Genomic DNA, 18,442 nt, shown 5'->3' with positions numbered 1-18,442 from the left:
AGAGGGAACACAAGCAGGGGGAGTGGGAGAGGGAGAAGCAGGCTTCCCGCGGAGCAGGGAGCCGGATGCGGGACTCGATCCCAGGACCCTGGGATCATGACCTGAGCTGAAGGCAGTCGCTTAACCAACTGAGCCACCCAGGCACCCCAAATATTAATTTTTTAATAAACTAGCTGGACACCGTGTGTCTCACAGGTTATACCTCAATGTACGTGAGCGAATAACGCACAGGTCTGCAACTAGAGCAGTAACTGACAATCTAATATATTAGCAAGCTCTTTTTATAGAAAACACATAATACTACCATCACACTAAAAGCCAAGGCAAAGGAGACTATTCTGTTTTATTAGCACCGAACCTTATGCAGTTTAGGACAGGGAGGGATTTCAGGAACTGCGTGGACTGATCACTTTATTGTGTCGATGGAGAGACGGGCCCAAATGGGTAAACTGTACATTTCCATAGCACCCTGATGGTTTTAGGAGGACCTGGAACCAGAACCCATGTTTCTGGATAGTTCACCTCACAGCTGTTAACAGAGGGAATCAAGATAGAAACAGGTTCACAGTGTACAATTACAGATCAATGTAACACTACATCCAACTAATGAAGAAACAAGCTTCCCTTTATTTATTTTTTTAAAGCTTTCATTTATTTATTTATTTGAGAGAGAGAGAGACAGAGCACAAGCAGGGGGAGGGGCAGAGAGAGGGGAGAAGCAGGCCTCCCGCTGAGCAGGGAGCCCGATGGGGGGGGCTCGATCCCAGGACCCGAGCCGCAGGCTGACGCTCCACTGACTGAGCCACCCAGGCACCACTATCCTTTACGTTAAAGCCTGTGGCAGGATGCCCAGCTTGGTCCAGGCGATGACATAGAGTTTGACTGTTGGGACTCGTGACCTGTTCATTGCTTATTTGCCTCAATTGATATATTAGGGGATCTTGGAGCTCCAGTGGGAGTGTGAGAAGTGCTTGTTTAGTTTTCGGTTACTGAAATGGTGAAGAAGATAATGGAAGGCATAGAAAAACATCCTCTGGCTGCTTGGACTGGATAGAGAGGATCACAGGCTGAGGCCGAGGGAGCTATTTTCCGACCACCCTGTGGATGCTGTGCACCCGAGCAGCCTGCTGCAGGGCCCGGGAACAGCATGTTGCACAGAAATTGGAAAGAAGCATTCTCCTGCCTGAAATGGAACCCAGCGCTGCTCTGATACCTGAAGGGTCAGTGGATACGGGAGCTTCACACACAGTGCTCTTGGCTTTGGTATGATGTTGTAATTGAGGATTTACTGCACATTCACCATGTACCCAGCACTGCATGAGAAGGGTGATCAAAGGAGAGCTAAGTCGTGTTCCCTGCCCTTGACTGACTCGAAAGAGATCTGTTTAAAAAGTATCACATTGGCATGCTCATCTCAGGAATTTATAAATAACGGATTAAAAACCAAATGCTTTCACCTAGAGAGAAAGATATAATACCACTTTCTTAGTGGATAGATAATTGCCTTGCCCAGGTGAGAAGAAAACTAGCAACAAGGGTGGCAGAAGCAGCAAGAGTGAGGACAACAGCCTGGCGAGGGAGGCACACGTGGGCTCTAGTGCACACCTTATCAGGACGTCTGTCTTAGGGAGTGCATCCCTCCATGCTGCAGCCTCCATGCACTTTGTACCCATTCCGTTCAAGTCAGTAATCACTATTCAGGATATATAGGGAATGTGAACTTATTCCTAGAGAGGCATAGCCTGTTCATCCTAAGCCAGAAGTTTTTTGCATTTTTTTTCTTTCTTTCTTTTTTTTTTAAAGATTTTATTTATTTATTTGAGAGAGAGAATGAGAGAGAGAGAGCATGAGAGGGGGAGGGTCAGAGGGAGAAGCAGACTCCCTGCCGAGCAGGGAGCCTGATGCGGGACTCTATCCCGGGACTCCAGGATCATGACCTGAGCCGAAGGCAGTTGCTTAACCAACTGAGCCACCCAGGCGCCCTCTTCCTTCCTTCCTTCCTTCCTTCCTTCCTTCCTTCCTTCCTTCCTTCCTCCCTTCCTCCCTTCCTCCCTTCCTCCCTTCCTCCCTTCCTTCCTTTTTAGAGAGAGAGAGAGAGAGAGAGAGAGCGCACATGAATGAGGGGTGGGGGGCAGAGGGAAAAGGAGAGAAAGAATCTTAAGCAGGCTCCATGCCCAGCACAGAGCCTGACACAGGGCTGGATCTCACAACCCTGAGGTAATGAACTGAACCGAAATCAAGAGTCATACACTTAACTGACTGAGCCACCCAGGTGCCCCAAGTTTGGGTTCTTAAATATCATATTCTTTGATTTAGATTTGGCCAAAATATTAGAATAGAAATCAGAAAACCACCTACTACAGAAAGGGAGGATATTTTGGTTTTATTTAAACAGTAGAGATAGGGGCGCCTGGGTGGCTCAGTTGGTTAGGCGACTGCCTTTGGCTCAGGTCATGATCCTGGAGTCCCGGGATCGAGTCCCGCATCGGGCTCCCTGCTCGGCAGGGAGTCTGCTTCTCCCTCTGACCCTCCCCCTTCTCATGTGCTCTCTCTCAAATAAATAAATAAAATCTTTAAAAAAATAAATAAATAAATAAATAAACAGTAGAGATAACAATGTTGAATAGTTGAATATTTTCTAAGTAGACAAATTTGGAAAAATAATGTTCTATTTCAATAATTCAGCTGACAATAATCTGAGATGGAAAAAATAGGACAACAACAATCACAATGCACTGGTTTTTGAGTCATTATTAAGTGCCAGACACTGTCTAGCTCTTTTGATGCATGCCTCGTTTTCTTTTCTGTGAAGTATTTACAAAAGTATAAACTAAGACTCAGGGAGGCTCAATTTCCTCAGCTGATCAATACCAGGGCTTGGGTTCAAAAGTGGGTCTTTGGGACCCCAAGCCCATGTTCTTTAGCCATTGAGCCACAATGCTTCCCTGGAAATCACAAAGTTATGAAAGTTTCTTTTAGAGTCTTTCTATGTTAAATGCATAATTAATAAAACTAACCTGAACCCAACTTAAACTCTCATTCCCTAAATGATTAGAAAGATTACCTTTTGGAGCTGAAGATTTACAAAGCAGAAAATAGCCAAACCATGACTAACGTATCACCTATATGAGACAGACTTATCAGGAGATTCTTTTTTTTTTTTTTTTAAAGATTTTATTTATTTATTTGAGAGAGAGAGAATGAGAGACAGAGAGCATGAGAGGGAAGAGGGTCAGAGGGAGAAGCCGACCCCCCGCTGAGCAGGGAGCCCGATGCGGGACTCGATCCCGGGACTCCAGGATCATGACCTGAGCCAAAGGCAGTCGCTTAACCAACTGAGCCACCCAGGCGCCCTATCAGGAGATTCTTTTTACTTTATTTTTTATTATGCCTCCAAAGGCAGCGCTAGAACATACAGTCTCCTCAGTTTCACGAACAGAGAGGGATGCAAAGAATCTCAAGGTGACCCAGATGGGTGGCCAGGGAAGTGATTTGCTCAGCTTGGATGAGGAGCTCATCTCTAGACAAGCCCCTGTGGCCAGGAAGATGGCTTCAGAGGAGAAGACACCTATTCAGACCACAGGTTTATGTGGGACGTGGAAAGAAGGGAGGGGGCAGTGGGAGCCCCTCAGAAGAGACGGGCTGCTGGGCAGACAAGTCAATGGACGCCCACCTCAGATGTCATGCTCAATAATCCCCCCACTCCCCAAGATATACAAATAGTCATGCCTCTCTTCTTCTACTACTCATATGGTTTTATATTTTACATCAAAATTTTTAATCCATTTGGAATTTATTTTGATGTAAATATAAAGTATACATCTAATGTATTATGCCTTCCAAATTGGTATCTAAATGCCCCAGTGTACTATCATGCCATAACTGACGGAAATAAGACCTGTGGCAATTACACATCTTTTCTTCCTTATTTGTATTTTATTTTATATTTATATGTGTATTTATATATTTCTATATACTCATTAATTCCTTTTTCCTCTCCCTGTTTCCCTTTTTTCTTTTCAAATTAAACTTAAGTAATTATTGAAAGAAAAATATTTCTACTAGTACAGGTGATGTTTTTGTGTGAACTTGAATCTGAGATGAAGGGTCGGAGCTGCTGCAACCCTTTTGCCACTGAAAGGGGAGAGCCTGGAAATGCTAGAGGCCATGACCAGACACCAAATCTGCAGGTGCTTGATCATGGACTTCCCAGCCTTCAGAACTATGAGAGATAAATTTCTGTTGTTTATAAGTCACTCAGTCTATGGTAGTTTATTATAGCAGTCAGAACAGACTAAGACACCAGGCAATTTGTTTTTTTAAACTTTTGACTCCCCTTCCACCCATTTCTTCTACTTTCTACCCTCACCTCTGGCAACTACCAGTGTATTCTTCATATCTATGAGCTTCATTTTTTGGTGGGTTTTTTGTTTGTTTGCTTTTAGAGGTTTTTTTTTTTTTTAGATTTTACATATAAAAGAGATAAGAATCAAGGAAATTCTTGCTCAATGTGCTAGACAAAATGAATAAAATCTAAGAATCTGAGACCAGAGAAGTTGGACTAAGACACACAGAAGGTCTAGTAAGTTTTAGCTTAGCATTGATAGATGAGAATTCTGTTTAAGAATTAAAGTTGAGAATACTGTTACACATTTTGAATTTTGGGAAATTTTCATATTTATACAGTATGGAGATGTCATGGAAATATGCATTTAGTACCAGGTGGGGCTATGAGGATCATAAAATAGAATTTCTCATTTGAGAGACTAGAGAATGGAGGCACCTTTAATGAGGAAGGTGACAAGGTCTTGTGTGTGGTCATCCCAGTTCTGACTGACCACTGGTGTGTCATGTGGGTTTGCTCTTAGCAATTGCTATAGACTATGTGGAATCCTGTAGATAAAATCAAAGGAAGACTGAAGTCACAATCCTAGAACGACTTTGACCAGAATTGTTGATGAGATACGACATTTAATTAAGTGAATATACTGGATCCAGTCCAATGCCAGAGGAGAATATGACTCTTGCTGACAGAAAAGCTCATTTAAGCTTTATGGCAAAGAATTATACCTTCCTTATTTTGTGATATGAGCACTTTGCTAAGTTCTGCAAAACTTACTGATTTAACTTTGGTTACCAGCGTTTTCGAACACTTTCTTTTCAATTAATGGAACTTTTTGCCAAATAAATGATATGCAGATGTGTAAAACAGATGAACGCAGAACTCTTCTGTTTGTGTAGGAGGTCCCAGAACCCCACCCATGATTTTGTCTCCCTTACCCATATTCTAGAGGGCACCTTTAATTCACTTCCTATTGCTGAGAGCTACGTTTATGAGAGATGTTGTGGAGTTGGGACCCAGATCTCTGAGAAAGAGTCTCTAGATGGATGCTAGTTTCTCTGATGTGGTACCATGAGGTTGCTTCTGAGAGGGTTGGAAAACTGTAAACCGAAATCAACTTCAGCTACTAGAACCTACTGCTACTGGCAGTCTGAAGAAATATTGCTGGGGTCATGCTGATAGATACAAAAAATATGGCATTTGAGTAAAGATATGAAAGCAGTTAGGGAAGGAGATAGGTATATAAGCAGATCAGTTAGGAAGTTGTAACAATATTCCATGCATGTGATGATGGTGACTTGCACTGGGATGGCTCTGGGGATAGGAAGAAGCAGTAGATGGCAAGTAGTAGTAGGATATATTTCTTACTGAGGGTTAACAGAATTTACTGATAGATTGAATTTGAAAGAAGGAGAGAGTTAAGGATGATTTAAAACTTTTTGGTCTTAGACATTAGAAAGATACAAGTCATTAAGTGACATTACATCTAAACTCTGCCAAAATAATTGTTTGATTTTATAAATTCACTGAAAAACTTAAGAGAGGGAGACAGAACCAACAGAAGTGATCCCAAAAAAGTGGCTAATTTATTTATTTAGAAAACATCAGAGATTTCCCTTTCTGGCAGTCATAGAGCAGCAGGGGCCAGATTTACCTCTCCCTGAAACAACAATAAAAGGACAAATTATATGAAACAATGGTTTTCAAGACCCAGAAATTCAGGGACAAGAAGAGTGATCCATGAGAGGAATGAAACACATGAGGTGAACTTGGCCATTGCCCATTGTACTCAGAGGAATACAGACACCAGCTCAGCAGCCTGCCCCTTCTTCAGAAGTCTGAATCCCAGCTTCATGGGATGCCTCCACCAAACGTTTAAATGCTAAAGCCCCATCTCTTTCCCTTTGCTCCTGCAGCTGCAGGGAGAGTGGCTGAGTCCTGCAGTTTCCTATCTCTAATACCTCTGTGCAACTCTTTCAGTTTTCTGACATCAGCTTTACAGTTCCTTATGCTAAAGTCCCTCTGCTGTGTGGTTTCTACTCGTTCTGACTGGTATAAAGTTCCTACTATGTGTCAAGCCATGTACTAGGTCCTTTACACTTAAGCCTTAGAGAAGTTATGTCATTTCCCGAGGTTATGGAAATGTTAATGGAAATGTACCATTAACATTTGGACCTTGGACCCCCAGGATCCAAGTATATCTCACCATAAAGGCTTTGCTCCCAGTTAGGAAGTAACACCATAGTTGGATAAAGGGCTTTTGAAAGAAAAGAAAGGCTTTCAGCATTACTCCTGGGATTACGGCTAAAGCCAGGATTATTTCTATTTATGTGTTACTTTTTGTTTTTAAAGATATTGAAGACTAGAAGGCTAAAGAAGGGATAGGAGAGTAATTTGATCTCAGGAAGTTTATAAATATTATTTCAATGCCGATAATAAAATATTGGAACTTCCTGTGGATTTTGGTAGTGGTGCTTGTGGTGACCTTTGAATACCGTACCCAAGTTTATCAAATGTGAACCACAGCAGCTCTTACATGCGAGCTGTAACATCTTGGGTTTGCCAATCTTTATTTTGTCTAGTCCCTTGAGGAAAGTCTAAAATGTGTTTCAAAATAGTAAATTCTTGGTGGGCTCCAACTTGCAAACACTTGCAAACATTTGGCTGACTCAGAACAGCTCAGGTAGGCACAATTTTGAATTCTGGGTCTAGCTTCTTTCTTCCCTCGCAATAGTGCCCTTCATTTGTTTGTTTGGTTTTTTGTTTGTTTCCTAGAAAGTTACTGTATCCTGTACAAATATAGAAATATAGAGAGTTATCATTTTGTGGTATGGATAGGTATCAACATCTCTTCTCAATTCTCTATTCCCAGCACCTACCTCCATTCCCACTACCTAAGGACTGGCAAAGGGGAAAAACTATGCCCTCTTCCACATTAACACCCCAAATAAATATATATATATTTTAAAGATTTTATTTATTTATTTGACAGAGAGAGACACAGCGAGAGAGGGAACACAAGCAGGGGGAGTGGGAGAGGGAGAAGCAGGCTTCCTGCCGAGCAGGGAGCTTGATGCGGGGCTCGATCCCAGGACCCTGGGATCATGACCTGAGCCGAAGGCAGACGCTTAACGACTGAGCCACCCAGGCGCCCCCCAAATAAATATTCTTAAAGAGCAATGTCATAAAAATGGAGGATATGCATTATTGAAATGAACTTGAATTCACACTATGTTATATGTACAGATGAGATAATAAGGAATTTGGGGACTTCATTTCTGACCATGATATGGTGACAAGAATTGTACTTGCCCTTGAAAAATAAATGGCTAAAAAAATGGGCAAAGTATATGAAGTAGCTATTTCCAGGTATTGGAGTACAGGAAAGACATGATGCCATAATGCCTTAGAGAAGGGAAACACTTCAGGTGAGCTCCCACCATTGTTTCCATTTTCCACCCAGGGACACTTCCCCCATCAACTTGCAGAGGGAGGGATTACAGGAAGAGCACAGTGGCCTCACTGAGTTGGAGTAGGGAGTTTGAGACAGTTGGAGGATATGGGGCAGGGTTCTAGACAGGAAGGATCTACAGAAAAAAGAGCTCTAGAAATCTGTACTAAGGGTCCCTTTTATTTTGGCAAAGACCTTAGCTGCACATGTGTGGAGTGAAACTTCAGAGGCCAGGGAAAGAAGAGCCAGAGGGTTGTAAGCAGAACAATTCAGAGTTTATACAGGGCTGGGAGTTGTTTAGCTCTTGCCAGCCAGAGTGGATCCTTGATCCTCAACTAGGGCATTTAAAAGAGACCCCAGAAGGGTTCCATCTTGGAACTAGGGCTATACTATCCCTAGCGTAAAGGTGAGGTCAGATTTTAACAAAGCTCAAAAAAAAGGCTTTAAGGAGGATCAAGCCGATCTGCCAGTAACTTAAATTTCTATAAGAACTAGGACCAATACTCTTTAAAGGAAGACAAAATTCAGGCGCTCAACAGTGTTACATTCATAATGTCCAAGAATGGAAGAAAGAAGCTAGACCCAGCAGCCAATTCAAAATGATTAAACATGACAAGAAGCAAGAATGGAATCCATACCTAAGAAAAAAAATCTGTCAATTAACAGACTGAGAAATGACAGATGGTGGAATTAGCAACCATAGACTTTAAGATTACTTAAAACATATAAGTATGCTGAAATGCTCAAGGATTTAATGAAAATCTGAGCATAATGAAGAGATAAATGGGAGAGAAAACTTCTAGAAAGGAAGAACACAGTATCTGAAATAAACATCTGCTGGATAGGATTAAGAGGAGATTAGAAACCAGAAGAAAAGATTAGTGAACCTGAAGACAGAACAATAGACTCTATTTTGGTTGAAGCACAGACAGAAACAAAGACTGGAAACTGCTTTTGGCTAGAACACTCCCTCCTCCACGTTTAAACACCTCCCAGGTGGGAGGGGCAGCCACAAGCCAATGACTGTTTGATGTGGGTACAATCATCCCAGGATGGGATCACAGCTGGGAGCCTTCAGAAGCCTCTACTCCTGGCAGTTGGGTGGGGATGCATAGCTTAGTCTTGAAAAAGGGATTAGAAACTATACCTCAGCCTCACTACACTGCTTTTTTTTTTTTAATAATCTAGAATTGACTATGAAGTGTTACAAAAACAAAACCCCGATTTATGCAAATCCTTCTGTAAAAACCCATTTAAGAAGGAAAATTCACAATCGTCTTTTACATTTACTTTTGATACATAGACTTCCTCTAAATTCTTACTATATTTTTTACAAGTTTATCAAGTGAGTTTATATGTAACTATACATTATTTGGAAACAGCTGTTTTTTTCTTGATAAATAAGCTCTAAGAAGGTAGAAATTTTTGTTGTTGTTGTTCATTGTTGTATTGCAAGTATCTAAATTAGTGTTGTGTATACCTAAGTAAATGCTGAAGGAACAACTCAATGAATGGATTGGGCTCTATAATGCATGAAATAGTATTTCCTATTGTTTTCCTCAAGGTGGTGCTGTGTACAGTATAAAGGGTCACTTAAACAATGTCATTTTTTTCCTAATATAGCCTTGATATCTAATAAATTTCCCTTCATTATACTTTTTTTTTTTTTTTAGTTTAACCTTCCATCTTTCTGACCTCCTGATCTATACTGGAAGAGGCTTACAAGATTGTCAGGGGTGTTGGCTTTCTTATCTTTTCCTCCCACCATTTATCTCTACCTAATTTTAGAGGCAAACCTTCCTTTGAATGCTTCTTGAAAGATATTACATATATTGTCTCATTTCCACCTACTATGTCTATCATTTATTATAGCAGGATTTATCTGACAGCCTTTGATACATTTAATGTTAAATTTTCCATTTTTCTGTTTCTTATTTTTTCCAGATGTTTGTCTAGTATTTTTCCAACTTTGAATTTTAAACCAACTAGTCTTTTTTTCCCAAAAAATAATAGCTTTTTTTTTTTTTTTATTCATGAGAGACAGAGCGAGAGAGAAAGGCAGAGGGAGAAGCAGGCTCCCAAGGAGCAGGGAGCCCGATGCGGGACTCGATCCCAGGACCCTGAGATCATGACCTGAGCCGAAGGCAGACGCTTAACCATCTGAGCCACCCAGGCGCCCCAAAAAATAATAGCTTTATTCAGATATATTGGCATAAAATAAACTGACATTTATTTGTTTATTTTTTGAGAGAAGGAGGGAAGAGGCAGAGGAAGAGGGAGAGAGACTTTTTTTTTAAAGATTTTATTTATTTATTTGAGAGAGAGAGTGAGAGAGAGAGAGAGCACAAGAGGGGGGAGCGGGAGAGGGAGAAGCAGGCTCCCTGCCGAGCAGGGAGCCCGATGCGGGACTCGATCCAGGGACTCCAGGATCATGACCTGAACCGAAGGCAGTCGCTTAACCAACTGAGCCACCCAGGCACCCGGGAGAGAGACTCTTAAGCAAGCTCCACACCCTGTGTGAAGCCCCATGCGGGGCTTGATCTCACAACCCTGAGATTATGACCTGAGCCAAAATCAAGAGTCAGACACTTAACTGACTGAGCCACCCAGGTGCCCCAATAAAGTGGTATTTAAATTATACAATTTAATGTTTAACATATGCATTTACCTTTGAAACTATCACTATAATCAAGATAATGAGCATATCATTACTCTCAAAAGTTTCTTCATTTCCCTTAGTAATCCCCCCAACTCCATCCCTCCCTTTCCCTACCCCACCACCTGAAGGCCACCACTGATACACTTTCTGTCACTATAGATTAGTTTTTATTTTCTCGAGTTTTATGTAAATGGAATCATACACTATTCACTCTTTTTATTCTGGCTTCTTTCACTCATCATAATTGTATGTATCAATCATTCATTTCTTTTTATTACTGTCTAGTGTTTCATTGTGTGAATATACCAGAACTTGCTTATCTATTCACTTATTGATGACTCTGGGGGTTCTTCTGAGTTTTTGGCTATAACAAATAAAATTGCTATGAACATTTGTGCATAGACTTTTGCATGGATGCTTTTGTTTCTCTTGGGTAAACATCTAGGGGTGGAATGGCTCAATCTAATGGTAAATGCATGCTTAACTTTTAGAGAAACTGTCAAACTGCTTTCCCAAGTGGATGTACTATTTAACATTCCCACCAACAGTGTATGAGAGTTACAGTTTCTTCACATCCTTGCCAACAGTTGGTATGGTTTTAATTTGGCTATTCTATATATGTGTATAGTGGTGACTGTCCTCTTTTTATTTTCAGTGTCTTATGTTTAGATACATTCAGCTTTTCATGATTTCCATAAAATCTTATATATGCTGACCTTAATTATCAGACACAAAGGACAAAATATATGAATGAAGAAAAAATGTGTTTTTTTAAAAAATGGAAGGAGTTAGTTATTCTTAAAATGGTTGACCCTAAATAAAATAAGACCCATGTATTAAGTATTAGCCTTGAATATTCAAGGGACTAGTATAGATCTAGGAGAAATAATATGAGAGGTATCATGCAACCTTTTCCTCATTACCCTTCTACCTTGTCTATCTCCTTCTCTCAGGAGACCTCAAATGATAACATTTCCCCGTTTGGCTCTTCAAAGTTTCTCTGACTTCAACAGCCTGTCTTAAGACCAAGTATTGCTTGGAAAAGGACTACTTTAATTCTAGCTATCTCCTAACACTGGATGAGTTCAAGTCTTGCAAGGTCCTGTAGGGAGGGGAGTCTCTATCCTCTTTAAAGATTTCAGGTTTCTCATCTGTGCAAATACTGGCTGAGCTCTGGGGAGCACAGAAGTACCCCATGCCTATTCCACTCCTGAGAATTTACTGACTTAGCATAGATATTGTGACTTCTTTCACAGTGTTTATGCAAGACATGTATCCCAAGCACAAATTAATGCAAATAGAAAACATCTCAATTAATCATAACAAATGTAAGCCAATATTTGTAAACTACGTGAGCACAGAAAATACATTCTAATTTATCTTTTCTATCCCCCTTCTTGCATTCTCCCTTTTTCTCAATGCCTGGCATGTGGTGTTGGCAGGGGTGGAGGAGGTAGTTTACATGAAAAGCTAATTATTTAAAATGAACTACATAGTATTTTAAAGTTAGCAAGGTGGGAATCAAGAATTTGATAGAGTTTAGCAAGGGGTGTCATGCCACCTTACTGGGTTACCATGATCAAGTTACCACTAAGACTATGCCTTAGTCTCTTCAACCGCAAAAATGGGACAATGATTGTGCCCAAAACATAGGGTTGTTGTGAAGATTAAGTTAATTTATTCTACATGAAGTTCTTAGAATGTTGCTTTTCACATTGTGGGCACAAGAGTATTGCCTGTAATTTTTATCAAGGAGCTGGAATTCCAAAAATATTGCCTCTCTTTAGTGCTGCACTTGATGCATTCCCTTAGCCCCTACAATGTTACTATAGCTAGATACCTTGCTTTCCTCCTGACCTCTTAATGAGATTCTTTCAACATAGATCTTTGTTAATTAGGACATAGGCTAGAACTTTCACAAAATGGAAACTTCTATAATTCTATTATCCAGATTAAAGTTTCCCAACTCCAGCGTGCCTGTTAAAAATCAGAACATCTGCAGTGGGTAAGGGCATATATAGGGGTCTAGCAACTTGCATTTTTGAGTTTACCATTCAGATTGATATAGGTAAGCACAGTGTTGAAATAAATGCTTTTATTAACTAGGGATCATGACCTTTTTGTTGTTTTCACAGAATCTTAGCATTGGAAGAAGTGTTGGGAAATCTCTAGTTCTCAGTTTCTCTAATCCAGAGAAGACATCTCAATTTCCCAAATTCTCATGGTGTAAAGGGCAGAAATAGTGCTAAAACTTCTTGGTTCCCTGTGCCCTTTCCAATACGTTGTATTCTTCTTGCAATTTCAATTTAATTTTGAGGTTAATTTCTTTATTGTTAAATCAATGTATTTGGCAAAAAAAATTAATATCTTTATGTTATGATTTTTCACTCTTTGGGGGATAGGAAAAACACTGTTGAGTGACAAGCAGAGCCAATTAAGTGTATTGATTCTGGGGAAGAAACTGAACTAAAATTCACATAGTTGTGTTCCTTTCTTGGATAAATAAACATATATAAGAAAACATCACAATCATTATAATCATCATCTTGGCCATCATTAGCATCGTCACCGATTGTTAGTTCAGTCATTAAATTTAATTAATTAATATCAATCCTTGAAACTTTTAGCAGGTCTTCTAGGACCTGTGAGAGATACAATTATTGATCAAATATCAAGAACATATGCAAGTTAGTTGAGTCAAAGGACATTGGAAAAGAGCTTCAGTCTAGTGCCATAAATACACTTGCCCAGTTCAGGCAATTATATAAAAGTTAGCAAATGGATCTGAGACTTTCTACTCGATAGGACTAACCCTGTAAGAGAAGCAAGATGTACTGAGAAGATATTTTCTCAGACTTCTCTTGACTAGAGCTATACCATTACGCATCCACCATGGAAGGGGTTTTAGCACCACGTAAAATCTGACAAGTGAAAGTTGAGAATGGAAAAGACCTACTTCACCTCCAACCAATTATTGCCTTTATTGATTCAGGGCCAAATTATCTATTAGGCACAAAAGCACAGAGTACATGCCCATGATATTTTTAGAGACCGATGGAAGTCTTTTAATTTCTTTTAAAATTATAAGAAAAAGAACTTTTTTTTTTTTTTTTAGAAAAAGAAGAACTTTTAGGGTCATATATATGTTTTGTTTCTCATATTACAAAAAAACCCATTTTTAGGCCCCATGAAAATCTATTACATTTTGACTAAAACAGAAAAACTTAAATATTGAAATATTTAAAATAATATAAAATAGTATTAATATGAATATTATGGTGGAAGGGACCTATGAAAACAAAAAGCAGCCCATGAAGGTCATAATGCTGCCCTGCATTGATCCATTGACTTTCTTTTTTTTTTTTAAAGATTTTATTTATTTATTTGAGACAGAGAGAATGAGAGACAGAGAGCATGAGAGGGAGGAGGGTCAGAGGGAGAAGCAGACTCCCTGCCGAGCAGGGAACCCGATGCGGGACTCAATCCCGGGACTCCAGGATCATGACCTGAGCCGAAGGCAGTCGCTTAACCAACTGAGCCACCCAGGCGCCCGATCCATTGACTTTCAATATATTTGCCATTGCTTGATGGATTTATCCATTGCTAAACTTCGGTTCCAGTACCTTTTTAGGATGGTGAATTCTAGTAAACTCCATAAAGAACAATGCTGCTGGATGTAAACTTTTGATGGTTTTCTAGTTATTTGCTAAATTGTGGCCAATGGAATATTTCTAATGTCACTTGCTCTCTTAGCTACCGATTTGTGCCCCAGTCCCATTTTCCTGGTTTTCTTTCCTACAGAGCGCACTCTAGAACACTCAAACAATACTGAATAGATAGATGGCCAAGGAAACCTGTCATGGGATCAAATAATGAAAATTTGCAGTTGCAAATTTCATTAATATTTGGTCATTCAAAAGAGTAAAGTTAAGTTAATGGTGCACCATTGAACAGCAATGATCTTTTAGGGAGATTTATGAGATTCCTTTCTGCCTGTCACACCTGTGTACCTTGAGTGAGAAGTAGAACAATGTGTAGAGAACTGCTGGAGAGACACCAGGACTCATTCTGAAAGTGCTAGTGCTCAAGTTTAGGCCCTCCCTGGACATCACCAATCTCCAGTGAATTTCTTTATGCAATTACCTATTCAGAAGATTAGTTTTCTCTTTCTAATTTCAGACCTTAATGCCACGAAGTTGAAAAGTTTGAGTTAAAATAAAAGAATAACACATTAAAAAAAAACCCAAAAAACCAAGGATCTTAGAAGCTGGCAATTAGATAATAATTAAGCATTACCTTCTACCAACTTTAAGACTAGGAGCTAATTATTGCAATTCTGCATTAGGAGGATTTTTGACAAGGGGCTTTGGATATAATGTAGCAGATAGACCTGATTTAAAGAGAAGGCAGGGTTTTGAGGGGGCGGGGAGCTGAATACTACCTGCTTCAGCGTCAAAAATATAACTTACTACATTCCTGTCCATCTTTGGGCAGCTTGGCAAGAGCTGATTTGCTGATTACACCCATCTTTTCCTGCTCCACCTTATCTTTCCAGCATGTTGATTTCCCTTGTAAGCCAGAGACTGGTTATTTCAGCTTAGCTTTTTAAAAATTCTTTTGTAGTTTAATTAAATCTTCTTGTTTTTAGGAAATGCTTTATACTCTTTCGGAATTGAAGAGCCTAAAGGTCTAGACACTGGAGGAGAGTTAACTGCATTTAGGTAATAAAAGCCAAATTCCTGAGTTCCTATCTATTAGAGACAGAGTTTGAAATCTGTGCCTAGCAGACTTTTCAGAGGATCTATTTCACGATTATTGAACATGCCTACTAACGTGATTATAAAGCTGTTTTAAAATGATAGTTTACATAGTGTTGGTCAACATCACTGTCATCAACAAGGACAATCCAGACCCAGCTGGGAGTCATAACATAGAATTAGGAAAGGTTGTTACCACAAAGCAATGGCCTTCTCGGGCCCAATCAGTGCTGGGACCACAAGTCCTTCAAGAGTTCAGAGAAGAGAAGGGAGTAAACCCAGGGTGGCAGCAGATGGGAACAGTTTCAAGGAGGGGATGGATTGTAAATGAGAGAAGGGTTGAAGGAGGGACCTGGGGGGAAAGCGATGGTATAACCACAGGGAAGCAGGAATGAATCATCAGTAATGATTGATGAGAAACATAAGTAATTGAATGGCAAATTTTACAAACATAAAGGACAGGAAGAGATAATCAGATCTAGCCTCCTAGCTTTAGGAAGGTAAGGTCTTATTATCCCATTTTACAGATAAAACATCTGAGGCCAAAACATCTGGAGAGGTCAAATAAGGGGACTAAGTCCTTAGTCCAGTGATTTTTCCAAACTTTCAGAAGAGATTTTTAAATGTACATTTTGGGGCTCAAACCCTAAGGAGTCTGGCTCAATTGGAGGGTGGAACCTGGGATGTCTATTTTTTGTGATACCCTCAGATGGTCTCCAGATGGGAGAACCTTACTTGGGAGATGGTGCTTTGATATAATAGGTACTCAGGGAAAACCCTTTGCCATATTCATATTTTAAGATTAATTCTAATAAGTTTTCATTAACTCTGGGTAGGTGGACAAATAGGGTTTATCCCATCACTGGCATTCTTAACCATTTTCTTAGTCCTCAAATATTTTTTTCACAACCAGAAAATGGAGGCCTGCCATCACTGCTCAGGAATTTGAAAAGATGGACAAGTATGTAGGTCCAGGCTCCTCAATACAACTGTCATGATAAGGGTCCAGCGGAAGACCCAAGAATGTAGAAGACAATAGAGTACTGAGTTAAAACCCTAGGTTTGAGTCCTGGTTTGCCACTTACTGCTATTGGTGCTTGTTTAAGTATTTTAACCCATATTTTAGATTATTATCTATATAATTGGGCCAATAAGACTTCCACCGAGGGGCGCCTGGGTGGCTCAGTCGTTGAGCGTCTGCCTTCGGCTCAGGTCCTGATCCCGGGGTCCTGGGATCGAGCCCCGCATCGGGCTCCCTGCTCCGTGGGAGGCCTGCTTCTCCCTCTCCCACTCCCCCTGCTTGTGTTCCCTCTCTCGCTGTGTCTCTCTCTGTCAAATAAATAAATAAAATCTTTAAAAAAAAAAAAAAAAAAGACTTCCACCGATTATGTGCCAAGATTCTGGAAAGGACAAAAGGAGATTGTGTGGCAATTCTCTAAAAATGTGAAGACCAACACAAGTTTTTGAAAAGTTATAATAAGGATCAATTACTTTATGTAATTACTATCCTATTCCTACCATAAGTAAGCCATTGTAGCAGTTACAGGGAAGTAGGATCCTCAGCCCTGCCCTCAAGTCCGCCAAAATCCCATAAATGAGTTATAACCTTCCCAGTTTGCTATTCCTATCATTCTGTGGTCCCTGACACCGATCAGAGTATGCGGCCACCAGAAAGCAATGCCTTGACTGTCCCCTGCTCCAAGGTTAAGACATGGAACAGTTAATGGGAGGTTGAAAAAAATTATAAATGTTTTATTCCTTTTGCTACCTCTTTTTTCCTCTTCCTCTGTAGGCCGAAGAGGTCTGGGGACTTGCGTGTATTCTTGGGAAATACGACACTGCGGAAGTTTTAAAAAGGCCATAGTAGGGGCCTGGGAAAGGAAATGCAGAGTTGCTAGTATATCTCCTTTAAGATCAGGCTCCTTAGGAGAAGTAAAGGGTCTTTTTGAAGTTTCTGCATTTTGTGGCTTATCTCATTAGGGCTAAAGTCATAATAGTGATGGTGGACGGGAGAATGTATGTTTGGCTCCACTTAAGATGGACCCTAAGCCGAGGGATAGACAGCTACATCCAAAGCTAGATTCGAAGCAGTGACGGAATCCTATCTAAAACAAGTTTACAGTGAGCTATGGTTGCTGAAGTCATGACAGGACAGGTGTTTAGAAAGTTTCTTCCCCTCTTTGACTGAGTTTTAGTTGAAAAGAGTGCAGCTGAAACTGCAACCAAAGGAGGCATTACGTTTCCAGAAAAATCTCAAGGAAAAGTATTGCAAGCAACAGTAGCAGCCGTTGGATTGGGCTCTAAAGGAAAGGGTGGAGAGATGCAACCAGTTAGTGTGAAAGTTGGAGATAAAGTTCTTCTCCCAGAATATGGAAGCACCGAAGTAGTTCTAGATGACAAGGATTATTTCTCATTTAGAGATGGTGACATTCTCGGAAAGTATGTAGAGTGAAATTAATCATTATTGAAATGGCATCACGTGAAGCTGCCCATTCCACTAAAGTTGTGAAATCTTTCATCATGTAAATAATTTCCATGTCTCTGTTTTATAACAAACTAATGGTATCCAAACTAAATAATAATAATGATAATATAATAATAATAAAACAAGTTTACAAACAGTATAAGTCAGGATGTGATTAGTGCAATGGTATTTCAGAGAAGGGAGGCTGCTATCAGCCATGTGGGAACAGAAGATAACAGGACATGTATTTTTGCAAAAAGCAAATGACAGTAAAACAATGATACAGCAGTAAAGAGAGTGAGGTATGGAAAACCACAAGACTACAGATCAAGAAACCTCTCCATGTGATCCTAGCCAAATCGTACTTCTGGGGGCCCTTTATTCCCATCTTAATTCACTCTCCCTTCATCCTTCTGTAATTAGTATTAACTGCATTAGCCTTCTAACGGTCTTCTAGTCACAATTGCCACTCACTCCTTAAACCAGGTCACTTTGCAACTAGAATTACCTCATTAAAACTCGAATTTGATTTCACAACCAACTCTCTCTTTTTTTTTTTTAAAGATTTTATTTATTTTTTAGAGAGCGAGCGAGCGAGAAACAGCATGAGAGGGGAGAGGGTCAGAGGGAGAAGCAGGCTCCCTGCTGAGCCGGGAGCCCGATGTGGGACTCGATCCCAGGACCCTGGGATCATGACCTGAGCCGAAGGCAGACGCTTAACCATCTGAGCCACCCAGGCGCCCCACAACTAACTCTTATTGGAAAGACT

General features: G+C 40.2%; 1 long non-coding RNA gene and 1 pseudogene across 1 annotated transcript in view; one reads left to right on the top strand and one right to left on the bottom strand.

Annotated features, from left to right (window-relative positions):
- The window catches only part of LOC110579117, a 255,213-nt gene that overhangs the window by 55,332 nt on the left and 181,439 nt on the right, over window positions 1-18,442 (bottom strand). The gene's annotated exons all lie outside the window — the stretch shown is intronic.
- On the top strand, window positions 17,353-17,661 carry LOC110579114 (annotated as a pseudogene).

This window comes from Neomonachus schauinslandi, chromosome 4, assembly GCF_002201575.2.
Source record: "Neomonachus schauinslandi chromosome 4, ASM220157v2, whole genome shotgun sequence".
Lineage (NCBI taxonomy): Eukaryota > Metazoa > Chordata > Mammalia > Carnivora > Phocidae > Neomonachus > Neomonachus schauinslandi.
Note: the sequence above shows the minus strand (reverse complement) of the source record. Positions and strands in the feature narration are given on the sequence as shown.